General features: G+C 59.9%; 1 protein-coding gene across 3 annotated transcripts in view; it reads left to right on the forward strand.

Moving 5' to 3' along the window:
* The first annotated feature begins 1,825 nt into the window (after positions 1-1,825).
* The window catches only part of NDRG1 (N-myc downstream regulated 1), a 41,330-nt gene continuing 28,022 nt past the window's right edge, over positions 1,826-15,133 (forward strand). For 2 of the 3 annotated variants that reach the window (XM_036337613.1, XM_036337614.1), the window contains exon 1: positions 1,838-1,973. The gene's annotated coding sequence lies outside the window, so the exon portion shown is untranslated. Of the gene's footprint in view, positions 1,974-15,133 lie in introns of all 3 variants that reach the window. The other variant, XM_036337612.1, reaches the window with a different exon arrangement.

The following is a 15,133-nucleotide window of genomic DNA, read 5'->3' on the forward strand; positions in this document are numbered from 1 at the left end:
TGAAGGAGTAGGCGTTTGAACTCCACGCTCTGTACCTTGGGCAGGTAGCAAACCACAGGTGCTCAAGACATGGTTGCTGGAAGCCCAAGCAGTTGAGGTCAGTGCGATGGGTGAATGTGAGGGGGTACAAGCACGCTGCTAGAGAGATGGCTGGGCATGGGAGGGTCTGCAGACAGCAGGTGGCTGTGGAGGAGGCGCGCTTCCAGTCACCGCCCTGCCCCCAGGTCCTGCATGGCGCCTGGACAGCATGGGTGCCCGTCCAGCTCCTGATTGAAGCGGCGTGGCTGCCCTTTCTGTGAGTGGGGGCATTTGAGAACCAGGCTCTCGGCTGTGCCCCGGAAGGACAGGACTTTGCCTTTTCGGTGTTTTTCCCAGTGGCTGAGCACAGAGCCTGGCTCAGCAGAGGCTCCATAAATATTTGTGGAGCCCTAGCTGGTTTGGCTCAGTGGATAGAGCATTGGACTGCGGACTGGAAGGCCCCAGGTTCGATTCTGGTCAAGGGCACATGCTCAGGTTGCAGGCTTGATCCCCAGTAGGGGGGCGTGCAGGAGGCAGCCGATCAATGATTCTCATCATTGATGTTTCTACCTCTCTCTCCCTCTCCCTTCCTCTCTGAGATCAATAAACATACATTAAAAAAATATTTGTGGAATGACAGGGAAAGTAGATGTCAGGGACCAGGGAGGTAATGGGGCGCCCAGGGGAGAGCCAAGTCCCCAGCTCTGAGCAGAGGGAGGAGGTTCCCAAATGCCAGAGGAGGGTGGGTGGTGAGGGCACGGGAGCCTGCACATGCCAGGCGAGCAGGGGACTGGACAAGGACGGTTGATGACATCCCTTTCCTCTGCAATGATGTTCCTCCAGCGCCGTGTCTCTCCCCAGGGCTGCACATTAGAATGACCTGGGGAGCTTTTAAAACACCCCCAATGCCTGCTCTGCACTCCCTGAGGTGCTCCCCTTCCTACCTTGTTAAAGAAGATCCACTGGGGATTCTAGTATGTGATGCAGGTTGAACACACAGAGGCAGCCGTTAACAACCCCGCAGAGGCGGGCTAAGGCTGGGAAGGTGCTGGAGAAGTTCCAGGAACCAGGAGAGGAGCCTTGAGACTTCCCAGCCAGGCTGGGGGGAAGGGGAGAAAGCCTTGGGGGCAGAGGGACAGGTGGGTTTAGAAAGGGAGGCAGAGAGGAAGGGGCTCCCCAGGCAGTAGGATGGGGCGGGCAGGAGGGGTGAGATGACATGAGATCCAGGATTTCAGAGGAGAGCTGATGCAACAGGAGGGGCCTGGAGTGAGAACGGCAGGGCGCTGGTGGGGGCGGGGAGCGCAGGAGGCAGCAGGGCAGGAAAGCTGCCACATGGGGCTTGGGAGCTAAGACCTGGAAGAAGTCGGGGAGTCGCCCCAGAGGGATGTCAGCGGGTAGCGCGACGGGACTCAGAAGAAGGAACTCGGAGGCCGAGATGGGGGCCACTCTGTCACACAGGGACACACGGAAGTCCACATGCACACACATGAGCGCGCGCACACACGCACACGCACAAGCACACAAACGCATCCCCGTGCACGTACGCCCACTGCAATGGGAGAGGTCCCGGCCATGCGGGAGAGGGAGGGGACGGCGGAGCCAGCGGTCCCGCCCCGCCCCGCCGCGCCCCTGCTGGGCTTGCGCAACAGGCGGCGGATCCGGCGGGCGCTGGCCGAGCTGCCGGAGCGGAGCGGAGCCGAGGTGGGCGCGGGCGCGAGCGGCAGGAGCGGCCGGGAGCCGAGCGCGGGGAGGGGTGTGTCCGGCGGGGCGGGGCGCGGCGCGGGGCGGGGCCGCGGCGCCTATAAAATCTCCCTCCTCCGGGACATAAACAAACCTCGCCTGGCTCTCCGCTTGGTCTCCGGAGTGCGCGCACGCCCATCCTCGCGGTTCCTCTCCGTTCTCGCCTGGCACCGCCAGCCTCGCTCCAGCGCCTGTTGCCTCTCCCTCTGCCTTGGGTAAGCCCATGCCCTCCTCTCGCCGGGCAGAGGGGGTCTGTCGCCTGTGGGCGCTGCTGCAGCCCCTGGACCGTGCTTTGTGGTCCCAGGAGCTGCGAGTGCGCGGCGACCCCGGGCGCGGGTGAGTGGAGGGCTTTGGGGTGCGCGCACCTCCGGAGCGGGAGGCTTCCACTAGGGAAGAGGAGGGAAAAAGACGAGTCCCCGCGCTTCTTTCCTGTAGCTGGGGATGCGGGGTCCTGGGGGTCGGGGAGGCGGTGGAGAGCCGGCGGGGAACACCTGGATCCCCCTTCCCAAGGTTCTCCCAGAACCACCGCTGGCCGTGCTGAAGTGGGAGCCGGAGAAGGGCCTGGGGGGTGTGAACGCGTGGGGGTCGAGGCTGTGTCGCTGGAGTGGGGTGTCTGGGGAAGGAGGGATTGCGCGCGCGTGTGTGGAAAGGAGGTGGGTAGAAGCTGGAGATGTGGCTGGAGAAGGGGTGTGGCTGTGTCTGGTTCCCAAACTGCCTGAACCAGAAAGGATACGTCTCTGCAAAGCAGGGGCTGATTGAGCCTGGACGCCAGGGTGGGGTGTGTGTGTGTGTGTGTGTGTGTGTGTGTGTGTGTGTGAGAGAGAGAGAGAGAGAGAGAGAGAGAGAGAGAGAGAGAGAGAGAGAACGAGAGAGAGAACGAGGTGTGTTACAGCTCCCACAACATGCGCAGGAGCCAGTGTGTGCATGCGCTGCTGGGCAGGGTGCGCCCCCAGAGGTGGCTGGGGTTGGCGCTGTGGCAGCGTGATAGGTGACCTGGCCCGGAGGGGTCCTGCCTTCCTGCGGGCCCCTGGTGGCCCTGCGCCCGCTGGGTTATGAATGGCGTCATTTTCGCCTCCACCCACCCTCCCCCGCTTTCCTCCTTGTCCCTGCCTGGCCTGCCCGGCCTGCTCTCCAGGGGAGAGAACAGCTGGAATGGCTAGGCCATCCCGGGGAGAGGGAGCGCCTCCGCGGTCTCTGATTCAGCCCTGGGCAGGGCGTGCGCAGCGTGGTGGGGTCAGGGGAGCGGTGCTGTCCCCGCCTCTGTCAAATGAGTAGCTGAAGCTGGGTTTTAGTGGCTGGTTCTCTTAACCCACCCCCCACCCCATCCCTCTACCCTCACCCCCAACATACAAGCTCCCCCCGCCAGCCCAATTCTGCTGTCTGTCGCCTCTGCCTCTGTTGTCAGACACTCCTGCGGGCAGCGGCAGCTCCCATCTGTGGCGGGGGGAAGAGGGGGTGCCTGGCAGCCGTTATCATGGCCAAGACCAGCTCTTCACAGATGTCCTGGGCACTTGAGGTTGTTGGGTGCCGTTAGGTTCCTGGGAAAGGTGGAATGTTTTAAGACAGTGGTTCTCAACCTTCTGGCCCTTTAAAATAGACTTCCTCATGTTGTGACCCAACCATAAAATTATTTTCGTTGCTACTTCATCACTGTAATGTTGCTACTGTTATGAATCGTCATGTAAATATCTGATGTGCAGGATGGTCTTAGGTGACCCCTGTGAAAGGGCCAAAGGGGTCGCGACCCACAGGTTGAGAACAGCTGTTCTAAGAGAACCCAGCCCGTGGCCACACGGGAGGGCTCCAGTCGCCTCGTACGTACCACCCACCCGCCGTGCCAGGCTTCTCAGCCACCTCGAAGGGAACAAACGTCTAAATGCAAACCTTCGCGCTATGAAAACCCGGTTTCCCGGCACACCGCCCAGCCCCGCCTGTTCCTGCTGGCGTCTTTGCTAAGTTTCCCGAAGGCGAATAGAAATAAGCAAGGCACAGAGAGAGCAAGCCCAGAGCCTGCCTGCAAGGGGCTCACCAGCCCGGGGAGAAGTGGGGGAGGCACAGACCACAGGCCTGGGTGCCCAGTGCTGAGGTGGCACAGGCTGGGGTCGGGTAGGGAGAGTCAGGAATTGAGACACCTCCAGAGGAACAGGGATCTGGTATCAGGAGCGAAAGCTGGGGTGCCCCTGACCTGTGACCTCCAGGATGAGCTGCAGGAGGGTGAGGAGGAAGGCTATGCCGGCCGCGCCCTGTCACCTGGCGCCTGGCCCAGGGCCTGGCAGGGGGGAGGAGCTCGGGCACTGGATGCCCAGGTGGTCTCCGCGGACAGCACAGCACGGGGTTTGGCTTCTCCTGGGGCAGCCAGCAAGGCCAGGTCTGCCGGCCGTTGCTTGGATCGCTTGGGATGGAGCTACACATTCGCACACCTGGCTGGCCCCCCCGCTTCCCATTTTACAGTTGGGGACTGAGGCCCAGGGACCGGGAGCAACTCGCCAAGGCCCAGGTAGCACTGGAACCCGCCTCTCCAGGCCCCGCTCCTGTGGGGGGGGGGGGATTGGAGGGGTCAGAGATGCTATCAGAGGGTAGAAGTCAATCGATCTCGAGCAGTTTCTGGTGAGGAAACGTCCCGGACAGCATGTGGGCAGGTTTCGTGTGTTTACGTGTGTTTAGTGCACAGCAGGTGTTCTTGAGTCACCAACAGAAGCAGTCTGGCAAGAAAGAACGCCACACGCCTCCCTCCTCCCTCCTCCCTCGCTACCTGCCCAGGGGCGGCTGCTGGGTCCAGGCTGCCCCCTCCAGGTTGGACTGAAGATCTGATCTGAGCTGGGGCCCCTGGGGTGCCCGGAACCTCCGGACCTGAGCCGCCTCAGTGTGGATGGGAAGGAAGGGTTCCATTGTGCTTCTCTGATGGGACCCAGCTCCAGGGAACCCCATCCAAGGCATGACTCAAGTTCCCTGAGCCTCCCAAAGGAAGCCAGGGCGATGACTCAGCATCTAAGATTCCAACGGGAGGGGTCAGGGGAGGGGCAGGACATCTCTCTCCAGGTCAGCTGCCACATCCCCTCACCCCTAACGTCCTCGAAACAGCTCTAGTTCTGCCTCAGCCGCGTTGGCTCCACTGAATGGATGAGCAAACTGAGGCCAGGGCTTTGAAGGGACTCGCCTGTAGCCTCGGGGCTCAGAGTGGGAGAGCCAGGCTTTGAACCCAGAGAGTCGGACTTGAAAACCGGTGTTCTTTTCCCTGACACGTTGGGGTGATTGGAGAGCTGCCGGGGTGAGAGGCGTAGACAGGCAATTAGGGGCTCAGTGCCTCAGTTTCTTCCCCTGGAAAATGAGAATCATACCCTTGGCCTCATGAGGTCGTCTAGTATTAACTGAGTTAATTCAATTTCAAGAGTTGAGAACAGGGCTCAGTCTGTGGGAACACCACGTAGGTTTCTGCCAATAATTCATACACATGACCTTCTCAAGGCATCTCCTCAGCCTGCATCAGGGACCTGGACCTGTCTTTGGACCATGGACCTGGTGTCCTGGTTCATTGCAAGCTGCCCTTCCTGCCTCCTGGTCTCAGTCTGGTCCCGAGCCTGCCCTCGTATTTGTCCCTTCTCTCTGCAGCTGACGACAGGGACTGCTGTGTGTCAGGCTCTGTTGCAGACCCGAGGATGAGTTCCCGAACACTGCCCGGCCTCCCGCTGGGCCGGCGCAGGCTTGCTGAAGGGGGTGTGCACAGAGGAGTGGGGGCTTGGGTGCCAGTGGAGCCCAATGATGCTCTGGGTGGGTGTCCTGCGAGGAGAGACCTGGGCCCCTGGGTGCCGGCGTTAGCAACACGGAATGGGACAGATTACAGAATCTGGGGCCACCGGCAGGTCTGTGTGGGATCTGGTCTTTGACTTTCCTTCCTGACAATTCCTGTAGTCCTGCCCACACCGCCCACCTCTGGGGACCCTTCTGGAGACCTTTGCAGCTTCAGGGGGCGTTCCTCCAACTGAGGTGGGAGCAAAGAAGACTCCGTAGCCGTCTGGAATGCCCGTGCCGGAGTTCATCCACTTTATACTCCCGCCTCCTTAGGCCCGTGGAGACCTCCGAACAAGTCTCACATGTATACCAAGAAGCAGCTCTGCTTACAGAGGGGGTGGGGACCGGGCTTTATCCTGTTGCCCATCCTGAGCCCGGCTCCACCCCCTTGGCTTTGAGAAGGTTCTAGGCGCCCCTCTGAGTGAGGGTACAAGAGGCATTCTTGAGGATGAGGTCTTTGTAAGGCTCCAGCCCGGGACCCTCACCCTGCCCCCTGTCCACGCCATCGCCCGGCTCCCTGCTCTCTCCAGACGCTGTCCTGCAGGTGGGGTTGGGCGCCCTCCGGGTCCCCATGTTGCCTTCCTTGGACCATTCTGGACTGTGTTTCTCTCCTCACCCCCTGGGGCCCGAGGGCCTGGCACTGAGCAGGCACTCCGAGTGGGTCAGAAGGAAACCTCCATTCGAGAAGGGGAGGCCTTGGGCCACAGTGTTAGGAAAGGTCGGAAGGCCCCCTCGGACAGAGGGTGGAAGGACCGTGGCGGGGAGGGCACTGTCGCCGTGGCGAGCATCCCATCTCGGGTCACAGGGTTTGTAGGAAGAATCTGGTTCCACTTCCTCTGCGAACACTGGCCCCATTTGTGTGCGTTCAGCACACTACCTCCCGGGCCGTCCAGCGAGCTCAGCCTTGTCCCCCAGATTCGCAGAAAAACCCTGTAGCCTGACCCGTGGCCTCGGCTTCTGGTTATTACACGCGTCCCCTCAGACCAGGGGCGGGGAGGGCCATTGGGATGTTTATAACGTCATTCGCGGGCCATACACAATGATCCACTTAAAAAGCAGCCTGATATTTGGTCAAACATCTCATTAACTCACCCCTCCTGCCTTGGCAGGGCCAGACCACATGGTTTCGTGGGCCTTATGTGGCTGGCTGGTCGGACGTTCCCCACCCCTGCCTCAGACAGTCTGCCAAACAAATCGTTCCTGCTACCTCCTGGCCAGTGTGGCTCAGTGGGTTGAGCTCCAGCCCATGCACCAAGAGGCCACGGGTTCGATTCCCAGTCGGGGCACATGCCCGGGTTGCCCACTCAGTCTCCAACAGGGGGTGTGCAGGAGGCAGCCGATCGATGTTCCTCTTGCATAGATGTTTCTATCTCTCCCTCTCCCTTTCTGTCTCTCTCAAATCGATAAAAAGATATTTTAGAAAAAAATTGTTCCAGCTGCCAAAACTCCACCGAGCAGCTGCCTGCAGGTTTCGGGGTGGCGCTGCAGAGAAGGGGGTGGGCAGTGATGACCACCGACCCTCTGCTTCCTGCTACCTGGGCCCAGACCCTCTCCCTGCCTCTCCGCGGGCCTGGGCTCCGGGGAGCACAGAGGAATGCCGTGCCAGCTCCAGCCTTGCACCCGGGGGACGCGTGCCGTCGGCGCGCTCCTGCTGTGCACGTTCCTGCTCCGTTCTTGCCACACCAGAGCATTCCTTGAATGCTGCCGAGTTGCAGGCTCCGTGCAAAGCCCCGGGCGCCCCGGGAATTCCCGGTCTGGCTGTCTTCTCAGGCATCACTGCGTGGACTTGGAGAGCTTATTCTCCACCTTCCTTCCCCGAAGCTGGAGGGCGTTCTCGAAGGTCCTAATTGTTGACGAGGTTGATTACATAAGAAGAAACATGGAGAGCCCCGCCGGCGGGGCTCAGTGGTTGTGCGTCGCCCTGTGAACCAGGAGGTCCGGTTCCATTCCCGGTCAGAGCACGTGCCCGGGTGGCGGGCCTGACCTGCAGTGTGGGGTTTGTGGGGGGCAGCCGATCCATGATTCTCTCTCATCATTGATGTTTCTATCTCTCTCTCCCTTCTTCTCTGAAATCTGTAAAAAACATATTATTTAAAAAAGAAAGAAAAACACCTAGAGCAGGAAGGCCCCGAGTTTCAAATGTGCAGAAAGCTCCCAGAACCCGTGGACGGCCCCGCAGCGTGTCGCCAAAACCTCTTTGGCCAAGAAAGGACCGAGAACATATCCACAGCAAGGTGGGGTGTCCAGGGCGTACCCCAAGGCTGCTTTCCATGAGGCCCGTGGGGCCCCGGCCTGTTCTCTGGAACCTTCCGGGAAGATGCCGAGCCCCTTTCCCGCTCGTCCTAGAAGCGCCCAGTGAGCTGGAAAGAACTGTGGCTGGGAGCCGCGCGCTGCGGAGCGGACAGCAGCCGGGCCGGTGCTGCCAGTCACAGTCGATGCCAGTTGTCAGCGATCTCTCTCCCGCCCTCTTTCTCTGCCTCATTAAAGACTCCAGGAGGCCGTCAGGCTTTTAGGGAGTCACGTGGGCCTTTGCTCTCGAGCCTCAGGTCCCCCCCATGTGAGCTGGGATGATGACACCCACCCTCCCGGGCCTCCTTGCAGAATGAAGCCGTGGCCGCTCTTTCAAAGTGTGGAGTTGGCAGTTCCAGGAGCCCTCTGAGTCCTTCGAAGGGAGAAGAGGGAAATCTAAGCGGTGGACTTTGTCCGAAGCCTGGCCTGCTCGTGGCGGCACCTGGGGACTTTGGAGGGTGGGGGGAGATGCTGGTGAGCCCCCCCTCAGCTCCCTTCCTTAGAGCATCCTACCTCGGCTAAGGTGGGCACACAGTGTGTGTGCACATTTACTGCGAGCGGAGGTCATGGTCATCTGAGCTGTGAGGGTTGTTTTCACCTGTGCCGGCATGATGCTCAGTGACTCGGGGCACACTTCCTACCCTCTCTGTGCCTCAGTTTCCCCATCCATGAAATGGTGCCTATTTGCTAGGGTTGCTCTAAGGGAGGGCAGAGTTTGGAGCCCAGCAAGCCCCACAGAAGTCGCCCCTGTTGCTGGGATCATGGGCATCCGTGTGGGTTGCTCCTGGGCCAGTCCTGCTGGGGTGGCTGCATCCTGGAGACCCCTGCGCATGTCGGGGATGTTTCTCGGCCAGACACCACCTCTGCCCCCATCGTGGAAGTTCCAGGGGCCCAGGAGGGCTTGCTGAAGAGGGTGTGTGCCCCGAAGTGCCCTAGGTGGGTGCCCCTAGGTGCCCGAGCTGGAGGGAGGCTCCCGTCTCAGACAGCGAGGGGCCTGCGTCAGGAGCGGGACAGGGACTCCCAGGCAGATCCAGGCAGCGCTGAGCTGGGCCACGCCGTGGCGAGACGCTTGTGTCTGTGGCCTCTTTGCCAGCCCTGTCCTGCCTCAGTTCCCATCTGCCCATGTTTCTCATGGACCATGTGATGCGCATGGAGCACAGGCTGCCTATTTTACAGATGGGGGATGAATGCCATGGTTAAAGTCATGTGGCGAGAGGGTGGCAGTGTTCCCACGCCCAACTCCTAAGCCAGGGTTCCCGCTGCTCCACCGCGGCTTTTGAGAATGGCGGGCTGTGTCCCTCTCTTCACAATTCTTCACAGCTCTCATGCGGCCTCAGCGTGCCCGAGGTGCCTCTGCCCGCTGCCCTCCGGTCCTCGGGGTCACGGTCTTGCCTTCTCCCAGCAAATCCCAGGCTTGGCTTCCCCCGGAAGCCAGGAGGCCCAGCTCCTTGCTGACTGTCCCCTGGGCCTGTTGGACTGGAAAGGGATCTGTCCAGCCCCTGGGCCTTCCTTACTCAGGGACCAGCGTCGCTAATGGAGAGGAGACCCCCGAGGTGGCACGTTGGGTCTGATCATTGAAAACTCATGTGGTGTTTGCCAAGCGTCTTCTATGCCCACCTCCCCCCATCCTTGCTGGATCGCTGTGAGGCTAACGGCGTATAAAACACAGGCTGTGTCCTCATAGATGTCCCTGGTCTCTGAGGCAACCAGGAAGGGAAACTGCACTGGTTAATTAAGCAGCTATTTAGCAGGTTCTATGTGCCAGAGTTTAAGCCCCACTGGTACTCACCGGGAGCAGGATTATTTATGCCCATTTTACAGGAGAGCAAGCCGAGGCTAAGAGGTTAGATAACTTGCGGGGAATCACAGATCTAATTCATGATGACAGCCAGGTCTGACCCTCCAGTCTTCTCCTAGCTCCTGGCCACCTGCTGCTTATCTGATGTTGGTTTTCTCTGAATTCCTCTGGGAGGGCAGAGCGAAAGGAAGACATGGTGATAGGAACCCATCGGGCAGCTGGCGGGTGACGTGGGCCCCGGTCTTGGCACCGAGTGGGTTTTAGCGGAAGGAGCCCGGGCCGACTAACTCCCTGTCTGGAGGGCCTTCCGCCTGCGCTTCCTGGAGGGACCGCACCAGCCACCCTCCTGCCCGGTGGAGCGGGAGGCCCGGGAGGGGACATCTGGGCTCCTACCCACGGCGCCCCATGTGGCCTGGCCCTGCCACCCGGTCTGCTGAACGGTCTACTGAACGATGACCTTGGCCCTTTCAGCCCGACATGCTGGGCTGGGACTTTCCAGGAGGCGGCAGAGGGGGGCGGGCACTGGCATCCAGCGCTCGGCCTCAAGCCCAGGGGAGAACCTGCTGAGCCAAGCAGGGCCTTGAGCGGCGGGGGGTGACCCCTGGTGTGGGCGGTGGGGGGGCATCAGCGGAGCAGCCCCAATCAGGTAACCCCCCACTGCCCCTCCCTCCCAGCGAAGGAGGTCCACGCGGGACCTACTCCTTCCTGTGGGCCTCCTGGTCTTGGGGTTGGTGCATTTGAATCCACAGTGAAACTTTAGGAGGGAGAGCGAGAGAAGCAGTAAGAGTGTGACACAGCATAGCGGCCTCTCGTCCCGGCCACCCTCCTGTGCTGACCCATCTCGGGATGTGCCTCCAACCCCTGGACTTCAGCCTCATCCTCAGAAACCTGCAGCTGGTGGTGTGTGTGTGAGAGAGTGTGAGTGTGTGTGTGAGAGAGAGAAGTGAGTGTGTGAGAGCGTGTGTGTGTGAGTGTGTGTGTGTGAGTGTGTGTGAGTGTGTGTGAGAGAGTGTGAGAATGTGTGTGTGAGAGAGTGTGAGTGTGTGTGAGTGTGTGTGTGAGTGTGTGTGAGTGTGTGTGAGAGAGTGTGAGAATGTGAGTGTGTGTGTGAGAGAGTGTGAGTGTGTGAGAGAGTGTGTGTGTGAGTGTGTGTTTGTGAGAATGAGTGTGTCAGTGTGAGAGTGAGTGTGTGTGTGTGAGAATGTGAGTGTGTGAGAGCATGGGTGTGTGAGAATGTGAATGTGTGTGAGAGTGTGGGTGTGTGAGAGTGTGTGTGTGTGAGTGTATGTGTGAGAAAATGTGAGTGTGTGAGAGCCTGGGTGTGTGAATATGTGTGTGTGAGTGTGAGAATGTGAGTGTGTGTGTGAGAATGTGAGTGTGAGAATGTGAGTGTGTGTGAGAGTGTGAGTGTGTGTGAGTGTGTGTGTGAGTGTGTGTGAGTGTGTTGAAAGAGTGTGAGAATGTGTGTGTGTGAGAGAGTGTGAGAGAGTGTGAGTGTGTGTGTGAGAAAATGTGAGTGTGTGAGAGCCTGGGTGTGTGAATATGTGTGTGTGAGTGTGAGAATGTGAGTGTGTGTGTGAGAACATGAGTGTGTATATGTGAGAATGTGAGTGTGTGTGTGTGTGTGAGTGTGAGTGTGAGAATTTATGTGTGTGTGAGAATGTGTGTGTGTGACAATGTGAGAGTGAGAGTGTGTGTGAGAATGTGAGTGTGTGTGTGAGTGAATGTGTGAGTGTGTGAGTATGTGTGAGTGTGTGAGTGTGTGTGTGTGAGTGTGAGTGTGAGAGTGTGAGAGAGAGTATGTGTGTGTGAGAGTGAGAGTAAGTGTGTGAGTGTGTGTGTGAGTGTGAGTGTGAGAGAGTATGTGAGTGTGTGAGAGAGTGAGAGTGTGTGTGAGTGTGAGATTATGAGATAGAGTGTGAGAATGTGAGAGTGTGAGTGTGTGAGTGGGTGTGCAGGAACACGAGATAGAATAAGAGTCGGATCTACCAGATACTCTGCATTCATGCAGGAACCGCCCTAGGCCAGTGGTTCCTAACCAGGGCGGTTTTGCCCCCAGAGGGCATTTGGCAAAGTGCACAGATGTTTTCGGTTCTCACCGGGGGTGGGGAGGGTGGGTGTGGGCTATTGGCATCTGGGGGCGAGGCCAGGGGGCGGCTGACCTGCAGTGTAGCGCCAGCCTCCACCACCAAGGGTGACCCACCCAGGCCCAGGGTGGGCAGGTCGGGGTGGGGAACTGCCCTGGAGATAGGCGGTCACGGAGGCCACATCCGCCCCAGCCTGCAGGACAGCGCGGCCTGGTGGGCCAGGGCCGTCAGGACTGGCCTGATGGTGGGCGGTGCTGGGGGACCCCGGGGCGTACCTGCCCCATGAGCTGGGGGCTCCGCGGGCCAGGCCCGGGTCTGCTGGTTCGTGGCCATGCCCCCGCTTGTCACATGGTAGGGCCCCGTCCACAAGGCTGTTACGAGTGCTACGCTCCGTGCTGGGCATATGAGGGCCTGGCCCAGGAAGCCACGTCCGGATGAGTCACGGTTTGGAACTGAGCTTCCTGAACCCCAGGGGTCTTTGAGGTCAGGTCTTGCCTCATGAAGTAGGGACAGGTGGGAGGGAGAGGGAACCCGGGGCTGCTGGGGGGGGGGGGGTCAAGCTTTTTTCCCTGGCTTCATTCAAAGCATGTCTGCTTCCCCCCCCCTTTTTTCCCCCTTTTTTTGGGGGAAGGGTGTATGTAAGTCTGTTTTTTTATATTGAACTTCCTTATAAGATTTGCTTTAGACAAACAGCCTCAGAAATACACGTTTGCAGAGTTCAAGGCAACAGTGATAGGGCAAGTGTTGGCCTTCAACCGGCCCAGGTTGGCAGGATGGGGCAGCCAGCTGTCTCCCTGCCCATTGCCCCGGAGTGGGCAGCCTCGGGCATCGGGCAGTGACCTAGATGGTGGGCCAGGCCCCGCCCTCCCTGCCGGGGCATTTGCACTCATTAAAGGCAGGCCGTCCCAGGCTTGCCGCCCCCCACCCCCAGGGACAAAGAGTGCAGAGGCGGCCTCTGCTGTGCTCCGTCTCCCTGCAGACTCGGGGGCCTGGGGCGCTTCCTGGTGTAACCAGGGTGTCAGCTCAGCTGTAGGGGCCAGAGGACTCGGCTCCGGAACTGTGCTGTGCCCCGTCGGATGATTAGCTGATCATCAGCATCATGGTCTCCACCCACTGGACGCCAGTAGCATCTCCCAGTCATGACACAAGGGTCTCCAGCCCGGCTAGCATGGCTCAGTGGTGAGCGGTGACCTATGAACCAGGAGGTCACGGTTCGATTCCTGGTCAGGGTACGTGCCCGGGTTGCGGGCTCGATCCCCAGTGTGGAGTGTGCAGGAGGCAGCCAATGAGTGATTCTCTCTCACCATTGATGTTCTATCTCTCTCTCCCTCTCTGAAATCAATAAAAATATATTTTTTTATAAATAACTCCAGCACAAGGCTGGGCTCCATGAGCCCCCTCCGGCTCCATACTCAGCAATTCTCAAATATTTAAGGGAGACTAGCCAGTTTTCAGCCTCTGAGTTTAGCCCTAGCTGGTTTGGCTCAGTGGATAGAGCGTCAGCCTGCGGCCTGAAGGGTCCTGGGTTTGATTCCTGTCAGGGTACATGCCTGGGTTGCGGCTCTGTCCCCAGTAGGCGGCATGCAGGAGGCAGCTGAACAAGGATTCTCTTTCATTATTGATGTTTCTCTCTCTCCCTCTCCCTTCCTCTCTGAAATCAACCAAAATATATATTTTAAAAAATAGTGAATTTAAACACAGGCCTTGCTAGTAAGCTGCATAAACCCTGTTCATCTATTCAGCAAGCGAGTGGTGGCCCCACTTTGCCCCTGGTGGAATGGCAGGAGCCACAGGTGGGCCAGGTAGCGATACAATTAGGCTGCCCTCCTCAGAGCCCACGGGGGTGGGGGTGGGGGCTGGAGATGGCCTGGGGGTTGGAGGGGGCTGTAGAAGGGCTGCCTGAGCCCGGCCAGGGGACAGTGGCAGACCCCCCTCTCACCCGGGTCCTGTCGCTCTCTGCAGGGGTGGCACTGCCTGGGCTTCTGGAAGGCTCTCTAGGCTGTGTAGGCGGCGTGGCCGTGGGTCCAGAGTCCCGGGACCATGAACACGCTGACTTAGCGAGGCTGTCCGACCTCGGCTTTCATGCCTCCGGCCTCCGGGCTGGCCGCTGCCCAGGAATGCTGGCAGATATAAAACCGACTTTGTTTTCAGAATGTTCTGGAACCTGGACTCCAAAGGCTGCATTCTTGTGGGGCTGCTTATCGACTGGGGAATTATATGGGGCCCAGACCAGAGCGTCGCAGGGGATCTGCCCCCAGAATGCCATGTGTCAGCGCCGGGGCGGGAGGAGGCGGCCGGGCTGTGCTGCCGGCTGACCTCTGAGAGGCCTCGCCAGGACGGTCCTGGGGGTTCCGGGAGCCGGGCCTCGGACCAGCCCACCTGGTGGGATTTCAGAGGCTGCGCTCTCCGGCGTGGCGTCCGTGGGGCCCTGGGGAGCTGGGGGCCTGGGTTTCTGCTCTGGAGCGTGACAATGGAGGGCCTCGCCGGCCTGGTCTTCAGCAGGTTGCCTGGTCGGTCCAGGATGCAGGAGGCCGGGTCTGTGAGCGGGGACATCTGGACGCCTGTGGCTTCCTCCCTGTCCCTGCCGCCGGCTGTGGCGCTCACCCTCACTCTGGGACTGTGTGCCTCGCCCAGTGTTGGGGGGGCTTCACTTGCCTTTATCTGAGAATAAATGTTTCTATCTCCAGCTCCCAGACCAAGCTCCCGGGCGTGTGCTCAGTACACGCCCCGCCCAAGCCCGGCTCCTGGGGAGTGGGTGACGGCAGATCCACCCTCTGGGACCCTGTTCCTCGCCTCCGTCCTCTGCTCCTGCCGCGCCACAGCCAGCGGGGCCTCCTCTGGCCCCCAACCCCAGCTGCTTTGGCTCCTTTTGTTTGAAAATCCCACCTCCAGCCTGGCAGGCCCTGGGTTTGAGGCTGCCCCTGCTGGGGACACGCGGAGGGTGAAGGAGGAGGAAGTGTGTGCCATGCCTGCACATGGCGGGCCTCCCGTGACCTGTCCCCTGTGGCTGTCAACCTGGGGATGCAGTTCTCCTTCTAAAATGCAGCGAGAAATGTCCTGGGTGGTGGGGGGTCTGGACTGGATATGAGGACTGGTTTTGAGAATTGATCTGTCTGTTTCATTAGCAACGTGGTTGCTTCCATGAGCCTCAGTTCCTGTCTCAGGGGCAAGGCTGGGATGGTGATGTGGGTATGAGGGCCCTTGTGGCCTGTAGGAGGGGCTTCATGACTTGTAGGAGGGGCCTGGTGACCTGTAGGAGGGGTCTGGTGACCTGTAGGAGGGGCCTGGTGATGTGTAGGAGGGGTCTGATGACCTGTAGGAGGGGTCTGATGGCCTGTAGGAGGGGCCTGATGTAGGAGGGGTCTTATGGCCTGTAGGAGGGGCCTGGTGACCTGTAGGAGGGGTCTGGTGA

This window comes from Myotis myotis, unplaced genomic scaffold (genome assembly GCF_014108235.1).
Source record: "Myotis myotis isolate mMyoMyo1 unplaced genomic scaffold, mMyoMyo1.p scaffold_m19_p_16, whole genome shotgun sequence".
In the NCBI taxonomy this organism is placed as follows: domain Eukaryota; kingdom Metazoa; phylum Chordata; class Mammalia; order Chiroptera; family Vespertilionidae; genus Myotis; species Myotis myotis.